The 23,384-nt window shown below is 40.6% G+C and overlaps 1 long non-coding RNA gene across 1 annotated transcript; it reads right to left on the reverse strand.

The window, feature by feature from the left end:
- Positions 1-1,835: 1,835 nt before the first annotated feature.
- Positions 1,836-21,336, reverse strand: LOC108308211. The gene is made up of 3 exons (XR_001826835.2): positions 21,254-21,336; positions 18,534-18,673; positions 1,836-1,919 (listed from the first exon to the last, which is right to left on the reverse strand). It is a non-coding gene; the product is annotated as an uncharacterized LOC108308211 (long non-coding RNA).
- Positions 21,337-23,384: the final 2,048 nt, after the last annotated feature.

Genomic DNA, 23,384 nt, shown 5'->3' on the forward strand with positions numbered 1-23,384 from the left:
GCTGGGTTTTAGGGGTGGCTCCCCAGAAGAGAGGCAGCTTGAAAAATCGGACCTACATGCCCAGCTTTGTCCTTGCAGGCAAAGCTCCTCCTTCAACCCACTTCTCACTCTATGAGCTGATCTGTCCTGACAGCTGCCAAATTAGTCCTCTCATTCCTGGAGCTCTCTTTGGCACTCTCGCGAATGTTTCTTTCAAAGTCCACTATTCATTTAGAACGTTGTTCGGCCTTACTTCAGGAGTGAAATAAGCTGCCTTAAAATTTTTTGTAGAAAGGGGCAGTTTTAACCAGCAAATAGGTTCCAAAGAATATGTAAATGTAAAGTTCTAGAAGTTACCGACCAAATTCAAATCTGCATTTGGATGTAAATGATCTATAAACAATTCTGAAGAACACACACGTCAGAAGGAATTCCATGATGCCTGTTACCATCTTTCTGTAATTTTTCAAACTTTGTTTTATTTTAAAGTGACAACCATTGTATATATTTATAGTATACAATGTGATGTTTAGATACATGTATGCATTATGAAATGATCATATCAGCCTCTTAATGAATCCGTCACATACTTATTAGTTTCTTGTGGTAAAAACATTAGAATGCATTCTTTTAGCAATTTTGAACTATACATTATTATTAATTATAGGCATCTTGCTGTTCAATTTTCTTTCTGATCCATGCATCATTGGAATATCTTTTCTGTTTTATTTCTCCAAATTGGACCAGCCCCTCTGTTTGGGTCTAAGGCCATGTTGGCCAAAAAGCAGAATCTGAATCCAGTCTAGAGTCCGATGGGAATAAAAGGATGTGCTCCTCCCTCAGTTACTGACTGATCATCCCATCTGTCACCAACTTATGCAGTGGCCCTGGACAAACCACCTGACTGCTCTGTCCTCACTTCCTTTGTTGGCAGGAAAAGGATAACACCACTCTTATGCACTCACAGAGTTCCTGTCAAACATTCTTACGTGCAGTACGTGGGTGAACTTTGCAAAGTTTAAAAATAGTGTAGAAGTATAATCACGTTATTATGTGAAATAGTGTTCTCCAACCCATTCTCTCTATTCTTCCTGGAAGACAAACAAAGAAAAGTGCCAAACTAAGCATTTGTGATGGCAGGCCTAATGTATGTCTTGTCCAGAGTGAAGAAAGCTGGCACTATCATGAGGCCCTCCATGGGTCCCTCAGAATACACACACTCTGCATCTCTGCCTGTGTTTGCTTCTCTGCACTGTCTCCATGGCCTGTACCTCAGGTTGGGGTTAGGGGAAAAGTCAGTGACAGTTCCTGGAGGCACAGTCTATTGAATATTCACATAAATTCCGCCAAAAATTTTAGCCTGGCTGCTAGTTTTCAGAGGGCTTTAAAAATAGTTTTGCGTGTGCGCTGACTCTCACAGTCGTTCTTACACTGAAAATTACTGGGGACAGAAACCAGTCTCTGCCATTCTTTTTTCATGATGCAGTGACTTCCAGACAGTGAGAAAATGCTTCTAAGGCCCAAAGGCTGTGGTCCCAGGGTTGTCACCAACTAGCTGGTATGCCTGGGGTATGGTTCTCCATTTCTCTGGACCTCATTTTTCTAAGCTGGAGGTATTCAAATAATGTTCAGTGAAATGCTTTGGTATATGTATTATTATTATTATTATTTTGCATTGTGGGTATCTGTATAAAGTTTGAGCTAATAGAAAAAGTTTAAACACTGCTGCCTTCAGCACTAACCTTCTAATGCTCCAAACATTCTGCCAGAACCCCCACTGATTGCTGTATGAGATATTTATTTTCATCTAGTCCAGATTTTTCTTCTTTTTCCTTCAAAGCCAATACATATGGAGGAATAGTGGTTAGAAAGAGGTCATGGCACTGATGTCTGGTAGATTAGGGATTCTCGACTTGATCTATCCAGTCTGGAAAGATTATCTGTAGGAAGTGACAGTAGGGATTTGGTCAGGTTAAATAGGAACCAGGACTGGAAACCATATAGCATGGCCATCTCCCTAGAGAGTACAGGCACAACGCAGAAAATTGCAGGTAACTCCTGAGTCTCTGTACTAGCCAGTAATGAAATGTGTAGTTCTAGAATTGGTCCTATGTTCTGTCTTCTGAAATAATCTTAATTAAAATAGACAGAACAACATAAATGAAGAGATGGACAATTCATTAGAAACCTAAACTGTGCTGTCTTCTAAAAGTGCCATTATATGCTTAGTCTTCTGGCTGTCAATAAGCTGTGAGTGCCATTGACCTAAATGTTGCTGTGTCTTTGCCAAGTAACAAAGGACCCAGACTGTAAGTCTGATGGGCCGGGGAGAATGGCATCGCAGAGGAGGCCCCCACAGGGGATCTGCTGCAAAATGGGTAAGGTCCTCAAGATCCACCCGGCCAACCCTACTCCGCCCGCCATTGTCTGCTGTGAAATCCGGGATATCACGCATCTAGAATCCATGTCCTCTTCTTCCATCTCCAGCAATTATTCCCTACCATGCAACCCTCCCAAAGCCCCCAGTCTAAAAGCCTCTCCAAACTCAAAAAAGGTCTGTCTCGCAACAGAGAGATCTTGTGAACACGTTGGGACTAGTAGATTTTTCTGAACCTATCCCTAAAGCTCTTCTCGAAACCACATGTTGATCCTCAGTCTGTCTTCTCATCTCTCTGTTTCTCCCTCCACCCTCACTCTTCCTCTTTGGTGACACCATAATGTTTGTCCCTGTCTGCTCTCGTCCTCCATCACAGAGTCTATCATCTACATAATGCTGAGCGCCTGGAAACAATCTCTCAGTAATATGTTGACACTTCAGCGGTCTTCTGAAGTCAAGAGGCAGATTTCTCAGCAAACATTTAAAGGGAGATTGAATGTCTCTGTTTTGAATTATGGCACATGGAAAGAAAAGTCAAAACAGAGTAGTATAATAGGCTTAGCGAGATCCCAGGACTGAAGCTCCTTAAATATGCTTTTATGACCTAGTTGGAATGTGGCACAAGTTGTCTTTTTGGTTCATTTATTTAAAACAATTGTGTGACATCATTGTTTAGTCCCTGGCCTGTGTTTATCCCCAAGGCAATTGCTAATGAATGGTGCTGGCAACTGTAGGATGCTGTTTTATATACAACAGGTATCATGGTCAACTCTGCTAATTTGCAGAATATACAGTTTTCTCACACAACAGATTTTGTTTAATCAGTGAGACAGAGACCTTTCAGAAGGGAAATTATGACTGGTAAATTACTATCCTTTTAAAGGTCAGAACTGTTTAGATTTTCAAGTAAAAATCTTTTAGATGTAAATACATGTTACAGATTTTTTAACTTTTTATTTTGAAGTAATTTCAAAGTTATAAAAAAATTACAAAAATAGTGTAAGAAAAAGTCCTGTATACCCTTCACCCAGGTTCGCCATTTCTGGGATAGCCTTTATCCCATTCACTTTACTTCTCTCTGGATCTGGTCACCCTCATCATCATCATCATCATCTGATCCATTTCAGAATAAGTTTCAGGCATTACATGCCTTTTTTCCTAAATAGTTTGTGTACATTTTCTAAGAACAAAGACATTCTGTTACTACAAAGTATAATTATCAAAATCGGGAAATGTATATAATACTATTATTTAATCTACAGATCTTATTCAAATTTTGTTGGTTACCTCAAAAATATTCTTAACAGCATTTTTTTCCTGGTCCAGCTCTCACAGGTTGTGATATGAGGAACTTGCACTGTCACTTACTTCTAAGTATTTTATCATTTCTATTGTGAATTCCTCTTTAATCCATGTTTTAGAAGGTTTTCTTTTACTAGTTTCCAAACATGTTATAATTATTAACTTCTTTTCATTTTTGATTTCAAATTTCATTATAGTCAAAAAGCAATGGTCTCTATGACAGTCCTTTCACTCTTGTGGAGACTTCTTTTGTGATTTTAATAGGTGGTAATATTACGTAAAAATGTATTTGAATCTACTGTTGGGTATAAGAACTTTTTTCTATATATCTAGTAGATTTGTTGTTGTTTAAACCTTTTCAATTCTTGCTAAATTTTCATTTTAATCTTGGTAACCTACACTACAATTGGAGATTTGGTGATTTCTCCTAGTTCTCTCAGCTTTGGCTTTGTGGTTTTCAGAGTTATGCTATTAACTGCACACAAGTTCATGAATATTACTTCTCGGTGGATTACTGCTTCTATTATTATGTAGTGCTTTTTGCCTTAATTATATTTAGCCTGATATAAATATTGATATACCATGTTCTTCTTTATTTTTATTTGCATGGTACCCCTTTTTTTATTTCTTTACATTCAGTCTTTCTCTTTGGTTTTGTTTTCATTGTGTATCTTATAAGAAGCACATGTGGCTGGTTTTTTTAAAAAACAAATTGATACTATTTACAAAGATTAATATAATCTTCTTATATTTGTTTTATTTGAACTTATGCCTTCTTATTTTGGATTTTCTCCTGACCATAATTTTTTCTTGCTTTGTAAAGAAAATCTTTTTCTTGCATTTTCTGCCTTCCACTGAATTAATGAAGTTTCCATCTATAGTATTTTAATAAATATAAATTTGTCAATTTCAGTGATTCCCCCTAATTTTTAAAATACGTATACTTACTCATAAACTTTTAAGTCTAGAGTTATTCATTTTCTGTCCTCTTTGATATTACATATGCCTCAGAGATTGAACATGATGTTGCTGTGTAGAGCTTTAATTTCACCCTTTCTTAAATGCAAAAAATTATTAAACGTATGGTCAATATGTATGTCCTTATGGTCAATAATTAAGCTAACTTGATTAATTTAATAATTAACAAATTAAATGTTACCACTTTTTACATGCATTATTATTTCTTATATTTCATGCCTTAGGCTCATTTTGCTTCCTAGTAAATAAAATCCTATAGTATTTCTTGTAGTGGAGTTCCAACTCTATTACTAGTGATAAGAAATCTGTTGTCAGTGCACTTATGACTTCTTTGTAAACAATATAATTCTCTCTGGAGATTTCTCAGTGCTTTAATATTCATGCCCCCCAGTCGTACTTCAATGTGTCTGGTAGATGTGGGTTTTCTTTATTTACGCAGTTTAAGTCCCCAGAGTGTTCCTTTAGTCCAAGGACTTTTCTCATTTTTCATTATGGAATTCTCTACTGCATCTCTCTTCAAATATTGTTCTTCCTTATTTTCTTCTTCAGAAATCCTATTCAGCATGTACTGCAGTATTCAAATTCTGTTCCTTATTTTGTTTCATATTTTTAAATCTCTCTGTATCTTTGACCATGGAAGGATAATTCCTCAGTATCTTTTCCAATTCATTGATTCCCTGTGTAATTGCTGTGAGTCTAGAGTTTGTTCTGACTATTGAACATCTAAACAACTATAATTTTGATTTCAAATATTTCAAATTGTGTATTTTCATATTTATACAGTATTATTTAATTTCAGCCTATTTATGTTTCATATCTTGCTCTTAAAAAATAAAAAAAAAAAAGGAAGCCTGGAGTTTGGAGAGAGGTCTGAGTTGAGGATTTAAATTGGAAGTAGGAAGCAGATAATATTTAAAGCCATGAGCATAGATAAGATCACCAAAGGAGTGCATATGGATAAAGAACGGAAGAATTGAATCCATGTGTCCTCCAACATTAAGAGTTTGGGATGAAAAGGAAGAACCATTAAAAGGGAAACTAAAAAAGGGGGCTCGTGAGGTAGCGGGAAACCAGGAAAGCATTATGTATCCTCATGCAGAAAGGAAGAAAATCTGAGAGGATCAACTATCAGATTCCACTTAGTGAAATGAGAACTGAGAACTGATCTTTAGTTTTAACAGTCAGGTGGGAGAGAATGCCTGGCTGGAGTGATAATACTTGATGATGATTTTAAAGCTTTCTTTTTGTGAGCTGGCAAAAGTGGGGATGCTATCCACTCCCACAACCTTTGGCTCCAAGTGGTAATTGGCGTTCATACTGTGCCTCAGGTGGATCTCTTTAATTCCCTTCACTTTGCAGAGACTAAACTCCCACCGACTCCCCCATTTTGAATCTTGGAACACATGAAATTTCTGGTTTGTAGAGATGTTTATCCACGAGCTGGCAATACCATTTTTTAGTTTCTATTTTCTCTCTTATTACTGTAAGTTGAGAGCACTAAAATTAAAGCATAAATTTGAAAAGCCATGTGAATTGACTGGAAGTTTCTTACATTCTTCAAACATCTGAATATTTCGGATGGTGTGTTGGTTAACTATTGCTGCAGAACAAACAACCCTATAAGTTAGTGGCTTAAAACAGCAGCTACTTATTTAGCTTACAATTCTGCATATCAGCAACTTAGGGTGGATCAGCTGCACATTCTTCTGGTCTCCTGGGCCCTTTCATGCATCCATGGTCAGCTACAAGCCAGCTAAGGACCCCTGCTCTGAGGATTAACTGGCTGCTGGCTGAGGCCACAGGGGTTACAGGGTTGACTTGGCTGTGTGGTCCTTCACTGTCTAGCAGGCCAGCTTGAGCTTGTTTGCATGGTACATAGCGGGCAGACTTCTGAGAGAGATAACAGAAAAATCCCAAGGCCTCTTAAGGCCTGGGCTTTGGAATGGCACGTCACTCCTGCTTCCATGTATTGACCGAAGCTGATATCATGGTCAGCCCAAATTCAAAGGGTAGAGAATTCTCTTTGATGAGAGGAGCTAGAAAACCACATTGCAAAGGAGCATGGATGCAAGGAAGAGAATGATTTTGGACATTTCTGCAAATGATGAATGAAATGGACTTAACTTGTTATGGGATAAATTTAAATTAGATTGAAGGAGAAAAGATGTCAACTCTAGAGCACGTTTGTAATTTTTGAGCATTATGTGTACAGAGGGCAGCTTTTAAGACTAGGCCCAGCTGGAGCAGAGGTTCTGCATCAGACTCAGGACCAGTTCAGTACTGTCTGCCATTAAGGTACGTGCTGGGCGCCACGGAAGACTACAAGGAATTCCTTCCTGCCTTACAAGAAGGTATTGCTTGAACAGGGAGTTCGGGGCAAGCCTCCAGCTCTACAGTGAGGCAGAATAGTAAGTGCTATGAGATGACTGGTTAAGGGAAAATCGTTGGAAGGAGGTGGACTTCAAGCACAGGCTGAGAGGAGGAAACCATGCAAGATTACAGACTCCAAAGGGTCAAAGATGACAGACACTGGTTGCACTTTGGCCAACATCCTTTCTTACTTGTTGGGGAGGCCAAAAGGCTGAGCAACGCATCAATCCTCAGGAGACAAAAGGGAAAAGAACCAAATTTTCCCAACTGATTTTTTTTCCTTAGCTAAACCAGGAGGAATTTCTTGCTTTTAACTGAAAGAACACTTGTATCAACAAGAATTCTGCACACTTTAGCAAAGATGGGTCCTAGCTTGTTGTAGTTTTGGCAGATTTTTAGAGTGTTACCAATATACCCCCTTCACACCATGGCGGTCCAGCTGCTGATGTTCTTGGTGCCCAGGCCAAATGAGGCCATAAAGAGAGCGCAAAGGCAGGTGTTTGGAAGGTATGTTGACCTGTGGGTTTTTAGTCCTGACTCCAGCAATATCAAAAGTTTCTTTTTATTTTATAGATTATGTAAAACTGAAGGCTGCTAATCAAAATGTCCTGTGGCTACATTTCCATTTGTCTAACCCACCCAGTGATTTTTTAATACTATCAAAACTTGGCTAGGATTTCCACTTCCAAAAGTTATTGGCTGCATTCTGGCTAATTTTTAGATTGAAGACAGGAACTAGGGCCTGAAAACCATAGCCCCCAAGGTTTTAGATTGAAGACAGGAACTAGGGCCTGAAAACCATAGCCCCCAAGGGAGCCAGTTCTGTTCAAGGCATTGCTTCCAAGTCAGAGACTCTTCACCAAGCCTTTTTTCTCCTTGGAGACTAATGGAGCAGCATTAATCTGGCACAGATAAGCATTGCCATAATGCTCAACATTTCCAAGAGTGGAGAGAGATGATGCAGAGATTAGTCAATCATCTCAATATAAGAATTAGCAAACATATTGGCAAATGGGAATTTTTTTTTTTTTTGAGGATTTTGCCTCTGTCACCCAGGGTGGAGTGCAGTGGCGTGATCATGGCTCACTGCAACCTCAATCTTCTGGGCTCAGGTGATCCTTCTGCTTCAATTTCCCAAGTAGCTGGGACTGCAGATGTGTGCCACCATACCCAGTGAATTTTTTGTATTTTTAGTAGAGACAGGGTCTCACTATGTTGCTCAGGTTGATCTGAAACTCCGAGATTCAAGTGATCCTTCCACCTCAGCCTCCCAAAGTGCTGGGATTAGAGGTATGAGCCACCACCATTCGAGGTATATGCCCAGCCAGGAAATATTTAATAATTGTGTTGTTCATGCATCTATCCCAGAAATGAATTCAATCAAACATTGCATTATGAGCGTGAATTTGTGTTACATGATTCTATTCTAGACTCAGGAAACAGCAAAGAGAAGGAAACAATAATATTTGAGTGCTACCCTTTGCTTGCAATGATGCTTTATTTCTTTCATTCACCATGTTTAATCAATTCCCCTGTCCTTTCATTTCTGGTTTTTTAATATTTCTGGGATTCAATCCTTTCTCCCCATCCCCACTGCCTTAATTCACAACCTCCATCATCTTTCAGTAGATTTATTATAATAGCCCTCTGTTATGGGCCGAATTATATCTCCTTTATAACCTCCCCACACCTCAGAATATGACTGTTTTGGGAGACAGGGCCTTTAAATGGGTAATTAAGGCAAAATGGGATATGGCTGGGCCCTAATCCGATATGACTGATGTTCTTATAAGAAGACAGTAGGACACAGAGGCACACAGAGGGAAGACCACATGAAGACAGGGAGAAGCCGGCCAGCTGCAAAGCTAGGAAGGAGTCCTCAGAATGAAACCAACCCTTGTGACACATTGATCTTAGACATCCAGCCTCCAGGATTGTGAGGCAATCCATTTCTATTGTTCAAGTTCCAGTCTGTGGCATTGAGTCATGGTAGCCTCTCAAAATAACACAGCCTTCTGCCTGGGCTCTGTGCTTCCAGCCTTGCTCCTCTTGAGTTGGTACTTCTGAAAGTGGAATCATCTACCGCAATCATTAGTCTGACCTTGTCACTTGCCTGTTAAAACCCCTCAGTAGCACCCCTCCTCTCCCAGCAGTGTTTTCCACAGTAAGTTTACTGGAGCATTAGTTCTGTAAGATCCCCCTCAGCTATGTAAGTTTGGGAACTCCACAGGTCTCCAACTTGAGGGGTCACTGCATATTTGCATATCAAGGACTCTGAGAAGTTTTGCAGTCAAAAAACCCAGTTAACTTTGTTTCACCCAGTGTTTGCCAAACTCATTTTTCTTGGTGTCATCCACATTATGTCTACTGCAACGTGTGTTCTGTAGTACAAACCAGGAAATGATGCCCTATGCAATTAAGTCCACATGCTTGACTTGTCATGCGAAATGAGGGTCACCAGATTTAGCAAACAAGAATACAGGATCCCTAGTTAAATTTGAATTTCAGGTAAATGTAAAAAATGATTTGTTGTTTGCCTGAAATTCAGATAACAAATTCAACTGGGTGTCCTGTTTTTTATCTGGCAACCCTATACAGAACCTTCGTGACTCCTAGTGAATAGACTAAACCAAAATGAATTTGATAGGAATTGTTTTCCCTTGTTAACACAATAGAAAAGATAATGGCTTTCAATGGGATTCTTTCAATTTACCATCCACCCTTGTTCACTTAAAGCAGTGGCTCCTCGTCCTGGCTACCCATTAGAATTATCTGAGGAGCATTTAAAAATGTCCATACCCCATCCATAACCAATTAACTTAACCTAGAATTGGGGGTTACCGAATGAGGAGTTAAAAAGGCAGGGCAGAACGAGTGAGGCAAGGCAGGTGTATAGCATGCAAATTTAAGGGGGTGCCCACTCTCAGGAGCCAACGCTGGGCTTGCACAGCCCTGAGAGTGAGAACCTCCTTAAATCTTGTGCCCTATACACCTTCTGGCCTCACCCTAATCAGGCCCTATTTAAAGACATAGTTAAGCCAGCACACCTGTAGTCCCTACTATGAGGAAGACAGGATTGCTTGAGTCCAAGAATTTGAATCCAGCCTAGACAACATAAGGAGGCCCATCTCTAAAAGAAAAAAAATAAGTTAAAGAAAAAGATGCAGGTGGGTACAGGGTTGTACAGAAGAGATTGCATGGGATTTCTGAGCAGTCCTGGGTCCCAGCTCTGTGTTTCATTGCTTTAGAAGGAAAATCGACCCTTCCGAGCAAGGAACATGAGCTCCAGCTCATAAGCATGAGTCAGGACAGGCTTCACCAGGCCAGGTTTTCCAGAAATGTAAACTTACAGCAGGCTCTCCTGTCCTTTAGAAGACCACTCCTAAAAAGTTTAAATGCTTGGATTCCTCATTCTTTTACAGTTCAGGCTGGTGACCGAGTAGCTTCTAGTCACTGGCTTCCTATAGATTCTGTTTCACACCCAAGCATGGTTATAAATTTCCATAAAATGTAATGAAAGTATAGGCTTCACTCTTCTCTCCAAGGCTTTACAGACTCTCCCCCCACTCTCCCTCCTCCCTCTCGGCCTTCTGCCCTTTTCTTGCTGGCGATTTTCTGTTCCATCACTGGCAGCCTGGTCAGAAAGGCATCTCGTTAATCCACCCACTGGGACAGTGTGCCCAGAACAGCCAAGGCCAGCCTTGCTTGGGAGGGCAAGTCTCTGAACAGTTCCTTCCTTCACCGGCCTCTGAGTTCCGTGATGTCATCAGCATCCGGCCCCTGGCTGGCGGCCAGATCCTTAACTACTGATTCCCAGATCTCTCCAAGTTGTAAAATTCTAGGAAAAGAAACTGTACTTTTCCAGTGCTAAAAAAGGATGGGAATGGTTGGGTGGAAGCTCCCAGCCCGGCTAAAATTAACTTCCTTCTTTTGTGACAATTGAATGATTTTCAATGATGTTCTTCCTATAATAGGATTCAAAAAGTTTCCTCAGAGGAAAATTTAGAAGAAAAAAATACAAGAGAAAGGGTCCTCTTAGGCAGGGTTTGTAGCAATATCCTTGCAATATGAACCTCATGAAATTATATGGGTGTATCTCACTTAGCTTAATAGTCACGTCCCTGTAAAGTTTCATATAAATGGAATGTTTAAAAAATCACTGTAAGTGCACAAGGAAAGATTGCTAAATAAAGCCTGGGGTGACTCACTTTATAAAATGAATTATCTTTATGTAATGTACATTATCCTCCCCCACACATACATTGATTTATATATATATATAATTTTGAATTTTTCAAAGGCCGGATTCTCATAAGGTAGGGGCGCCCCTTATAATGACAATTGGTCTGAGGTCACAGCTGTTCTCAGACTCTGAAGCTGAACTTTTTATAACGTTCTCTGGGAAGTAGGTAGCTGCCAGGTTCTGTAGGGACTTTTAAGCTCTTACGCTGACCCAGAATCCTCCTGGCCTATCCTTGGAGTGATGTGGAGTCTGGAGCACCCAGGGAAATTGTCAATGACGGGACAGTGACAAAGCGATGGCAGATGTGCTGAGGCTAACAGTTGCCAAGTGCAACATGAAAAGCAGTGTGGTGTAGCAGTTAGAAGCATGAGCTCTGTGGCCACAAGACTACGGCCCTGCCTCTGTCCTCTAGCTGGGTGATTCTCTGAGCCTCGGTATCCTCATCTGTAGAATGGGGATGATTTTAATAGGACCTACCTCAGGTTATTGCTAGGACTAAATCAAGAAGAGGACCTGGCACATAGGAAGAGCTCAAAAGCTTGCTAGCTACTTTTAACTTGCTTGGACGTGCTCTATTAGAGTAGGAAGGAAACTATAATGAGAAAAGAAAACCAAAGATGCTACTGTCTACTGAGTGCTGCTCCATGCCAGATATATGCTGAACTCATTCATTCAATCCTTACATCACACACATGGTCATTAATATTATCCCTGCTTCCCAGAGAAGAAAACTACAGTTTAGAGAGTGTAAGCAATTATTCTAATGCCACACAGCAGATCAGGCGCAAAGCAGATTACTCGAGGCCAGTCCTGTGTGCTCTTTTCACTCTGTCTCAAGGCTGAGAAGACCAGGGCTTAAAGGTGACTTTTCAAAGATGAAGGCCTCAGACCTGGAGGGTATTTAGATTTGGAATTAAAATGATTCAGGAAGTGACATAAAGGAGGAGAGAGAAATTTGTTCAACAAAGATTGACTAAGAGTCTAGAGTGTGCAGGTTCCATGTAACAAAGGGAAAGAAGGTCCCATCCTTGGCCTCAAGTCTAGTGGGGGTGAATCATGGAAAATTACAAAAAACCCCAGCCAGTTGCTAGGATTTGGGTATGAAGACTGTGCTATTGGATTCTTAAGCAAAAAATGACTAACTTTGAGGAAGACTTCAAAGGAGAGGTGACATTTGAAGGCTTTGCAAGTATTATCTTATTTAAATCCCTAGTATTTGGTGAGATGGGCAATATTTTCACCCTAGGGTAAGGACAGCTGATTTGCCCACCCAGTATTGAAAAGCCACTTTTTAACTTTACATGGCGAGGCGGTGTGGGCGGCTGAAAGTCTCTATTTTCTGGTTTCCCTGGCAGCCAGCCATGACCCATAAGATGGAAGCAGAGATCACTGGGTCAGACTTCAAAAAAAACTTCTTAAAGGGGTATAGGCTGCTTACATGGAGCTTGTTGCTCTTTCCTGTTCTTCCTGATTCTTGCCTGAAATGAAGACAAAATGGCTAAGGCTCCAGCACCAATTTGTGACCTTGAGAAAGGCAAAGGGAGTCTGGTCCCTGGTGACTGTGACTTGCTGTAGCAACCTTCAAATGCCTAGCTCCAGACTTGCATGTTTAAATGAAAGAAAAATAAGCTATCTTACTTAAGCCTGTGTTATTTTTGGCGATTGTTATTAGCATCTGACCCAATCCCTGACTGGAATAAGCCCCTGAGGCCATTAGGCAGAGGTGCTGGGTTCTCACTACCCTACACTGTTGGGGCAAGCCTGTGGTTCCAATGTACCCAAAGAGCCTAGAGTGTTTCCTGAAATTCCAGTTCCTTTTTGGTCAACTATTCAGGTCCTGGCATCAAGCACAGCCTGGTACTCAGTCGCACTCAATAATGTGTGTTGAAAGAATACAATGAATAACTGCCCCTCAAACATTTCCTCAAGGATCTGTTTTTCTGAGGGGTTTAGAATGATCCCTTCTCAGATTTCCACGAGCAAGCATCAGTACAAAGCTTGTGGGAAATCCAAAGTGCTTTGAGATATTAAAAAAGTAAAGAATAAATTGGAAATGATAAAAATTTAAACAAAGAAGATATATATAAAACTTCATTTAATTAAGTAGTATGTTTTAAATGGTGAAGCAAAATTGTGTATTTTTGTAGATATTAAAAATATAATTAAATGAAAATAAAATAGTTGTCCCAAATCCCTTTTAACTCTTTCTGTACATAAAAATCCTATAACTATGTGAGTAAAAATATGAGCCCACGGTGTGTATATTATTTTGCAACCTTTGATTTTTTTCACTTAGCATCCTTTCTTGGGCATTTCCCCACATCTGTGCATTTAGATTAACCTCATTCTCTGTAAGGTAGAAAAGCATCCTTTATCCTAATACCCTCCTTTCATAAAAATTTGTTTGGATGTAATTTTAACCTTGCTCTCTAAAGAGTCATCAGGTGTTTACCTGAAGAGGTTGATGAGAAGGACATCATAACCCCTAACTAAAGTGAGCTGGGCCCTGGAGTAGTCAGACAAGCTGGCAGATGTCTAGAATGAGAAATAAAAATATCCCAGGATCAAGGTTTTGTGGCTAGAAAGCCATGAAACTCAGAGTTAGGAACAAACAACTTGGGCCCATCAAGATAATGGAGGAGCTTCTAGAATCCCTGAAAATTCCTGCCAGCTGCAGGCATTGATCACCTGAGAAGCAGGTATTATTCCCCAGCCCTGTAGGAGACAGTTTCTTGACTGACTTTCTCATAGGGCACTGAGCCTCCAGAGTGCTGAGCGCTGGCTATTCAGCTTCTGGGTACTAGGGAGGAAGCAATCAAAAACCTGGGGATGAAAAAAGAACCTCTGCCCTGGGGAAGTTAAGGCTCTAGGTGTGGAGATGAATTATGTGAACCCCACTCCCACCACAGCCAAACCCCATAAATCACCCCAGTCAGTTACCATCACAGGAGCCGCTTTTATAAATGTGGAGAGCAGCTGCTATCAGCTTGGGCGGCCAATGAGGCCCAGCCAAGAAGCCTTTGGGGAAGAGGTGAGTAAATCATCAAGCAGGGCTTTAAAAGTGGACACAGGCCAGAGGCCAGAGGCCAGAGCCCCTCTGGTGCAGATGCTCAGACCTGTGAGAGAGTTGCAGGCAATGGGGTGGTATGGGGGTGATAGGCGGTGGGGGGATTAGCTCAGGCAGGGAGAAGGGAGGGGGTGTAAGCAGCACGGGAAATGGGGCAGGGAAAAGAGTGGATGCGGGAGGGGGCTTTCGAACCTGCGTGGAGGAGATTGACTAGGATAGATTACCAATGGGGAACAGCTGTGGCTTGGGCAGACGTACCTCTGAGGCCAGCCAGGCAGACCATAGCTGCACCTGCTGGGCCCCTTCCTGCCCTGCACCTGTAAGGAAGCAGCTCCACCAGAAACCTTACCAGCCACTGTCTTGTGCCAATCGGGTAATGAGCACCCGGATGCATCCAGTATTATTGTTTCATTGGCAAAGCAGTTCAGGATTTTCTAGCTGACCAGTTGGCCCAACTAGAATTTCTCCCTCACAGATGGCAAAACAGTCGGGCCTGCCTTCCAGTCCACTTTGTCAATGTTCTCTAGCTATAGAACTAAAGTCAGACAATGTTGGGTTTATGGACTAGTTGCAATGAGGGATAACACATAGATAGCATGGGGAGCCATGGGGGCATATCAGTAAAAGGATGTGATTAAAGACTTCTTGTAGGATTTGGGCTTGGGTTAAGTGATACTGGTGAGGATTCAGGGAAGTGGGAGATTGCTCTGGATTGGATGTTATGAGGAAGCAGAGGTAAGTCTAGGACTGCATATCTTAATAATTCTTACCTAGAAGGCAGAAGGTATGAGATGAGGCTAAAGGTGTATTAATAAAGAAGCAGAAATCACTCATATTAGCCAGGAAAGGAGCATCTTTGGTCATTCTTGTGGTTTGGGCAATGTTCTTATTTTGGTCTGGGTCTAGACATGATTATGGAGTCATCTTGTTTTCTTTTGCTCCATTACAGTAACAGAGTGGCTGTATTTGATGTTGATGTTCTGTGGAAATTACGATCAACAGGAGTACACCATGGCGCAGAGGTGAGTGCCAGGCTTGTGTCTAAAGGCAGCCAGGAATCCTGCAGAGAAAAGATTCTGGGGGTTCTCAGTGTTCCTATCTAAGCAGAAACTCCTCTTGTAGGGCTAGAGGCATGCTGGAAGAAAGCAGGTGCTCTTGTTGGAAGGCTGCCTCAGGTCTGTTTATCCATTCAACAAATATTTTTTGAATGGGAAACATACTCAGGCACTTAGGACAGAGCTGTGACATGAATAGTTCTCATGGGTATACATTTTAGTGAGGGACACAGACAATACAAGTGAACAACACCAGGGCCTGTTGGGGGGTGGAGTGGGGGAGGGAGAGTATTGGAAAGGGTGGCTAATGCATGCTGGGCTTAATACCTAGGTGATGGGTTGATAGGTGCAGTAAACCACGATGGCACATGTTTACCTATGTCACAAACCTGAACATCCTGCACCTGTACACCAGAACTAAGAGTTTAAAAATACATACATATATATATATATATATATATATATATATATAAAGTCATGGGTAGTACTGGGCATTGCAAAGAAAACAAAAGTAGTTGTCAGAGAATGATTAGGGGATACTTTGGAGAGGTGGTCAGGTAAATGCTCTCTGAGGAGGTGATCAGAAGTTCCCTGTGAGATTCTAAGGTGACACTAGCAACAGGAAGAAGGCAGGGACATCTGCTGGGTGGTGACTGAGGGAGAGATGGGCTGTGTTAGGGAGCTTAGGGTTTACTCTCCATGCCCTGGGAGGCCACTGGAAGACTTTGGCAAGAAGAACAGCAGGTCCCACACCTCTCTGTGAGACAGCAGAGACTTGCAGCATACTGGCCTCTCAGCATCCCAAGGCCTATCCCTGACCTGCCCCAGCCCCTCCCTCCAGGCCTGGGGTTTTGGGTCTCCTGGAAGTTGTCTGATTGTCTCTGTCCCTGCAGAGGTCAGTCATTGTTCAGAGTGATGTATCAGTTCCCTATTTCTGCTGCAACAAATTACCACAACTCAGTAGCTTAAAACAACACAAATTTATTATCTTATAGTTCTGGAACTTAGAAACCTAGCATAAAGATGTCTGTGGGGCCTTGTGCCTTCTAGAAGCTATAGGAAGTACCTGTTTCCTTGTCTTTCCTAGCTTCTAGAGGCCACCTCCATCCCTTGGCTTGTGGTTCCTTCCTCCACCTTCCATCTTCAAAGCTGGTGGCATAGCATCTTCAAAGCTCACCCACTGTCCCTCCAAACATGACCCCTGCTTCCATCATCATAGCTCATTCTCCAACTCTGACCCACCTGCCTCCCTCTTGTAAACCCCTGTGATTACATCAAGCCCACCCAGATAATTCAGGATAATCTCCCTATCTCAAGGTTCCTAAATTAGCCACATCTTCAACATCTCTTTTGCCATATAAGGTAACATAGTCACAGGTTTTGGGGGTTAGGATTTGGACATTTTGGGAAGCCATTCTGTCTACCACAGGTAGTCAGTCACCTGGACAGCAGAAAACTGAATTTATCTCAAAGCATTCTACTAATGAGATGTGCTATTTAGCCACTGGAAACCTACTCACTTATCTGTAAAAATGAGATGAGTCCTTGCCCCACCTACCTCAGGGAGTTATGGTATCACATGAATTAACACATTTGGAAAAAAAGAAATGCCGTAAAATATAAGGAATAAATATGATATGTTATGGAGCCTGTCAAACATAGGTACGAAGGGCATGTTATATATTAACATAAAACACTAAAATTGAAAGAGCCAGGTTTGAATCCTGCTGAATCACTTGAACCCGGGAGGTGGAGGTTGCAGTGAGCCTAGATTGTGCCACTGCACTCCAGCCTGGTGACAGAGTGAGACTCCTTCTCAAAAAAAGAAGAAAAAACTTGCTGTGTGACCTTAGACATGTAACTTAAAAAGTCTTTGTGTTTTGTGTGCAAAATTTGGAAAATGCTATCTTCTCACAATAGTATTGTGAAGTTAAAATCAAGTAACATAGGCTGGGGTGCTGTGTGAAATGCTACACAAATGTTCTTTATTAAATATTTCATAGGCAGGTGCACTAATACTTCTTCCTAGAGAGATGCTTAATGAATCCAAGTAACGGTGGTACCTATCAAACCAATGCCAACCGGTTTGGAATCTCCACTGTACACAGTTAATGAGAAATAAAAAGAAGATAGTCAACGGGAGTCTCTCTCATTCCCTCTCCCCTCAGCTACTGAGGGTCACAGAGCAGCAGGAAGAGCCTGCAGCATCTAAAATGGTTGGTCAGAAAAATGCAGAGTATACCTGCTGAGAACACAGAATCTTCCTGCAACAAAGAGGTTTAGATTGAGGCAGACTTTCTCCAGAAGAACCATCTGTGGTCATATTTAAGACATTCAAATAAGTTGCTTACTGACAGCCTTGTGTATTCAGTGCCTATCATGTAACTTGAGCAGAAATGGGCAGGAAATGTGTGCCTTCTGAGTGTGAGCTGTAGATCCACAGACATATTAATTTATTCAGCATACCATTTTTGAGGACCTAGCAATGTGATAGAGACTCTCCTGCTTCTGGGACACAACAGGAGGTAAAGACAGAAAACCTCCTTGCCCTCATGGAGCTTATTATCTAGCTGAGGAAATGAACATAAATCAAAGGATCCACAAATGAAAGTAAAATTATATTTATAACTCTTCATGGAGAAGGTTCACTGTACTATGAAGCTTACTACAGAGCTTACAACTTGGCCTCTGAGAGGTAACAATTCAGCTGAGATCGGACAGCTGAGCATGTGTATTAAGAGGGAAGTGGAGGAGGGAAGAGCTTTCCAGGCTGAGGGAACAGCATATGCAAAGGTAAAAAGGAAGCATGGAATGTTTGAAGATCTCAGAGAAGCCCAGTGTGTCTGGATCTGGACTCAGAGTGTTGGGGACAGCGGTCAAGATATAGACTGGAGAGATGGGCAGGGGAGTTCTGGCTACAAGGGTCATTATGTGGGCAGGTACAGGGGCTGACAAAGTCAGGACATAAGGTTTCACCCAGTCCAAGGTTTTGTTTTGATTTTAATGCTCCTAGAAGAATCTTATCATTGCATGTTTCTAACTGGAAAAACCCTTATATATGTAATACTTAATCAACTTAAATTCTCACCTGGGTAAGAAGCACATTAAGTCACCCTGTGTAGGTAAATGAAAGGTGCCCAGGTTGGTCTTACGTGTCCATACCTGGCATTGCAAAGACTGGCTCCAAGATGGGATGCAAAGACCAAACCGAGTCATGAGGGCACTGACGGCAGTTCTTGCCTCACTCTTGTGCTTTTCCAAGGACTTTACATACATTAGCACACTGGACTCCTGCAAGACATCTGTGAAATAGAAAGAATGTAGTAGTTGTGAGGAGATGACCAATTACTTGCCCCAGCGCGGAGAGTGACAGAGGGAAACCTTGAACTCATATTCACTGTTTCTGGATAAAAGTGGTTTTCCCCACAGACCACAATTGAGTCACCTACATTCTTTATTTCTCTCTCTCTCTCTCTCTCTCTCTGATTTCTTTAAAATAATAGAACTTAGAATCATCAAACTCAAAGGGGACTTTAAACATCACTCAACTTTCTCTCCTTTGAAAATTGCAACAAGTTTAAATATTTTGAGAAGCAATAATATTTTCCTGAAAAAGATTAAAAGTGACTTCTCTCTTTCCACTAAAGAAAGAGAGAAGTCATTATTCTGGTCCTTTCTAGTGACTCATTTTTGGCTCTTGGCGCATGTGTTATCATGGAAAGGCTCTTCCTATAATTCGCAGTGACCATAGAAGGCAGGTCACTTTACCTCAGATACTCTCTGTTTTCTCCCTGTAAAATAAAAATGTAAAATAACTACAATCAGTGATGACAAATTCATCTTACATCATAACCCAGCACACACACACACACACACACACACACACACACACACACGAGAGAGAGAGAGAGAGAGAGAGAGTATTGAACAAAAGTTCCAAGAATCTGCACTTATTCTTACTAGTACAATGTATGCCATTTTCATTCTATTCTGTTCTGGTCCATTTCATTCTATTCTTCAAAATAGCTCTTAGAAATCCAGTAAATGAATTTTACTACCCACTAAAATCTCAAGTCCTCGGGTTGACAAGCACTAGTCTGGATAATCTCTGAGGCACCCCCAGCCCTGGTTCTCTGACATCCCCTGGGGCTGCCCAGAGTCTCCTGGAGGCCTCTTTCCAGCAAGGCGGGTCCCCTTCTGCAGCTGCAAGAGTGACCTGGAGACACTCTCTATCAGTCCTTTGGCCTCACCAACTAGTACTATCGGTCTTAGGGCAATTTGTCCCTGCAAGTGTAAACAAAACACTGAACTCAGCCTTCTGATCACAGCCAAAATTAGGTGGAGAAAGATCCACATTCAGAGTCAAACTGCAGTTTGAGAGCTTGGCCAGTCTCTGCAAGAATCCCACCCACACACATCTCACCCATGTACATTGACCACACATGGTAATCCACACCTACTCACCACACATGCCACATACACACATGTACAGCTCCCTCAACATTCACACATAGCACACAGTTATCCACACCTAAATACCCACACTCAACACCCATGCTATGCATACATACATACACAGACACTTTACACATACACACATTTATATATGTGTACCCACACACATACACATACACACTCACCATACACTACACACATAGCACACATGCATACACAACTCCTGAGAATCCCCACAACTCCTTTGGTATAAAGCAAGAAATCATATAATTTGAAAGTGAATGAGTCAGAAGGAAATAATTTTGTTTTTTTGAGATGGAGTCTTGTTCTGTCACCCAGGCTGGAGTGCAATGGCGTGGTCTCGGCTCACTGCAACCTCTGCCTCCCAGGTTCAAGCTATTCTCTTGCCTCAGCCTCCCAAGTAGCTGGGATTACAGGCACCTGCCACCATGCCTGGATAATTTTTGTATTTTTAGTGAGACAGGCTTTTACCATGTTGGCCAGACTGGTCTTGAACTCCTGACCTCAGGTGATCCGCTTGCCTCGGCCTCCCAAAGTGCTGGGATTACAGGTGTGAGCTACTGCACCCAGCCAGAGGGAAATAATTTAAAGTTAATCCATACTATCTCTTCACTGTTCACTCACTAGCACAGGCTTGGAAAAAGGATTTCAGCAGTTGGAACAATTTGCATAAAACTATGCTGGCAATGCACTGAAGGACTTTGCTTTAAAGATTGTGTTTTTAAAAACAGTCTAATGGTATATTGCTACTCTGGTATTTCAATGATAGTTTTTTCAAATTAAATTTTCATTTTATGAGTAATTTTTCATATTATCTTGTTCATTTGTCTGCTGATTTGTAATAGTGTAAGACTTTACACTTATACCTTTATAAACATACACATTTGCTTCATGTTTTGGAACAGGTTTGTAAAGTGTGCTATAAATGTGTGCTCTTGTAAAGTACTGTATATGTCATTTTACTGAAGCTTTAAAGTTTATGAATTCTGAATGTTTACAACTATAATAACAGTATCAATCCAAGCATTTCAGTATTAAGTCAAGTAAATCCCCAAATCCTGGTACTATTTGGCCTTGAAAAGTACCATTTCCCACACTCCCATGATGATCCTGAAGATGCTTTCTGTGCCCAGAACAGTGCTTGCCATTCTGAAACTCTCTCAGGAAATGTCTGATGAAAGAATGAGTGAAAAGGAAGTGAGGCAGAGAAGAATGGGGGGAGGAGAAGAAAAAGAGAAAAAGGTAAAGGAAGAAAAGGAAGGAATGAAATTGGAGGTGACTGGATAAAGAGAGTGAGATAGACAGACAGCTATAGGCTGCTTACGACTTGGATGTCTTTTTGCTGTGGAAAGTGGAGACCAAAGACCATGTCAGATCTTGTTCAAAATATTATTGCTGGCACCCACCTTGTGAAGTGGCAACTTCATGGGGCAGTCACTGGAAAATTCAGCTTTCCATCTGCAATACGGGAAGCAAATCTTGCCGAGACATTTGACAGACACAGATGTTTAGTCTTAAACATTATTCCTATGGTCACTTTGCTACGGTAACAAGAACTGTGTCATGGAAATATTTGCATCATTCATCTGTAATTGTTTTCTTTTCATCTCTAAGGCTCAATCATGAGCTTTGGAAGGAGGGTTATGGTTTTATTGTTTCTCCTAATGATAAAAATAATACATGCTCATTATTTTTGAATAATTAGAAAATAACAGCATAAGCAGAAAGTAAAGTAATAATGCCTATTATTCAAAACATCCAGAGATGATAGTTATTAACATTTGGTTTTCATAAGATGTGTGTATATATGTTTATACTGTATATTCCATTACATAATCTCTTGTTTCACTTAACATATTGAAGACATCACTGTCCATCTTTTAAAATTATTGCATAGCTTTCTGTTCCCTTCTGACAAATCTTTAGGTCTGTCAGTGTTTTCTTATGATAAATGACGTGCTAAAGAACATTCTTATACAGGCATTTTTATGCACTTATCCAGCTATTTCCTTAGGATAAATTCTTAGGTGTGAGCATTTAAATGTGAGTACATACATTTTAAAATACTGTTTAAATTTGCTAAATTGCCCTCCAGAAAGCGTGAATCAGTTTACATTCCCTTTAAAGTGTTTGAAAGTACCTATTATCTCATGCCTTCATCAGCACTAGTTATTATCATTCTTTTAAACCTTTTTCAATTTTATAAGTTAAAAGGCATTTTCATTTTTATTTTTATTGGCATTTTCTTTATACTGGTGAAGTGAAAAATCTTTCATGTTGGGCATTTGCATTTCTCCTTTTTTGTGTAACTCGTCTGACCATGTTTTAACTGTGTTTTACCTTTTTATTGATTTCCAAGAGTTCATCATAATTCAATAATGTTAACCTTTTGCTGTCATATGTGTTATGAATTTTTTTCAGTTTTTCATAACTTATGGTATGTAGTTTAGACACAGAAGTTTTAAGTGGCCAGTATTCAATGATTTCCTTATTGTTTCTTATTATTAAATCATGCTTAGAAAGGTATTCTTAATTCCAAAATGATATAATTTTTTACCTATACTTTTTTATCATCTTTTGTTTTCTACATTTATATTTTTAAGCCATTTGGAATTTATTAGATGTGTGGAGTGAGGTAGGGAATCTAACTTTTTCTTGTTAACAAGTTGTCCCAATAACCTTTGGACTGAGTAGTCCACAGTCTTTCTAATGATTTTTGAAATGCCTTCTTTGCCATACTCTAAATTTTTACAGATCCTTGGGCTCTTATCTTTTTACTTGCCTGAAGCCCTGAAGTCATGTATGTTAGTCTTTTAGAGCTATCTATATTTTGACAATGCAGATCGAAAGTGCTCATTCCAAAGTCTCCTCAAGCTTTTAGAATAATGACTGCCACTTTTAATAGAAAGAGCAGTGTCAATATATTTACTTTGGAGATGTGGTAGAGGAGGGAATTTCCCCCGCACCCCACCACATCCTAGAGTTTCAGATGTGGATAGACCTAAACATCTTCTATTTTAATCTCCTAATTTCACAGATGAGTTCCAAAAGTATAAATTGATTTGTTCAATGTTAACATAGCTAGCAGAGCTGAGATTAAGCCAAGACTATACCCAAAACAAATTAGTAGAGAGTAGAGACTAGAGCAAATGTATATATACCTAAAACTATGCTGGAGGAAGATGGTCACAGTGAGAGTTTGTCAAAGACAGCAAACACAGGATTAATAAAAGGATGGTCTTCTCTGTTCTAGATCTCCAGCATCTGACTTCTTTAAGGGAAGATGAGCAGATTCTGGAGCACCCATTTAAGAGGGGGGTTAAATGTACAGGAACCCTTTGATGTTAACTGACTGAGTCCTCAAAAAAACTCATAAAAATGAAACAGCACAGGCACACTAAATAGCACACAAGTTCACATGTGCTTCAGTAGTGGTAGCTTACCCAACACTGAGCTTTCAAAGAGAAGTTTCAGACATTTCTCAGTAGTATCCCTATCACCCTGTTTGGCCCTATTAAGGTCATTTAGGTTAGACAT

The sequence above is a fragment of the Cebus imitator genome, unplaced genomic scaffold (assembly GCF_001604975.1).
Source record: "Cebus imitator isolate Cc_AM_T3 unplaced genomic scaffold, Cebus_imitator-1.0 Scaffold83, whole genome shotgun sequence".
Lineage (NCBI taxonomy): Eukaryota > Metazoa > Chordata > Mammalia > Primates > Cebidae > Cebus > Cebus imitator.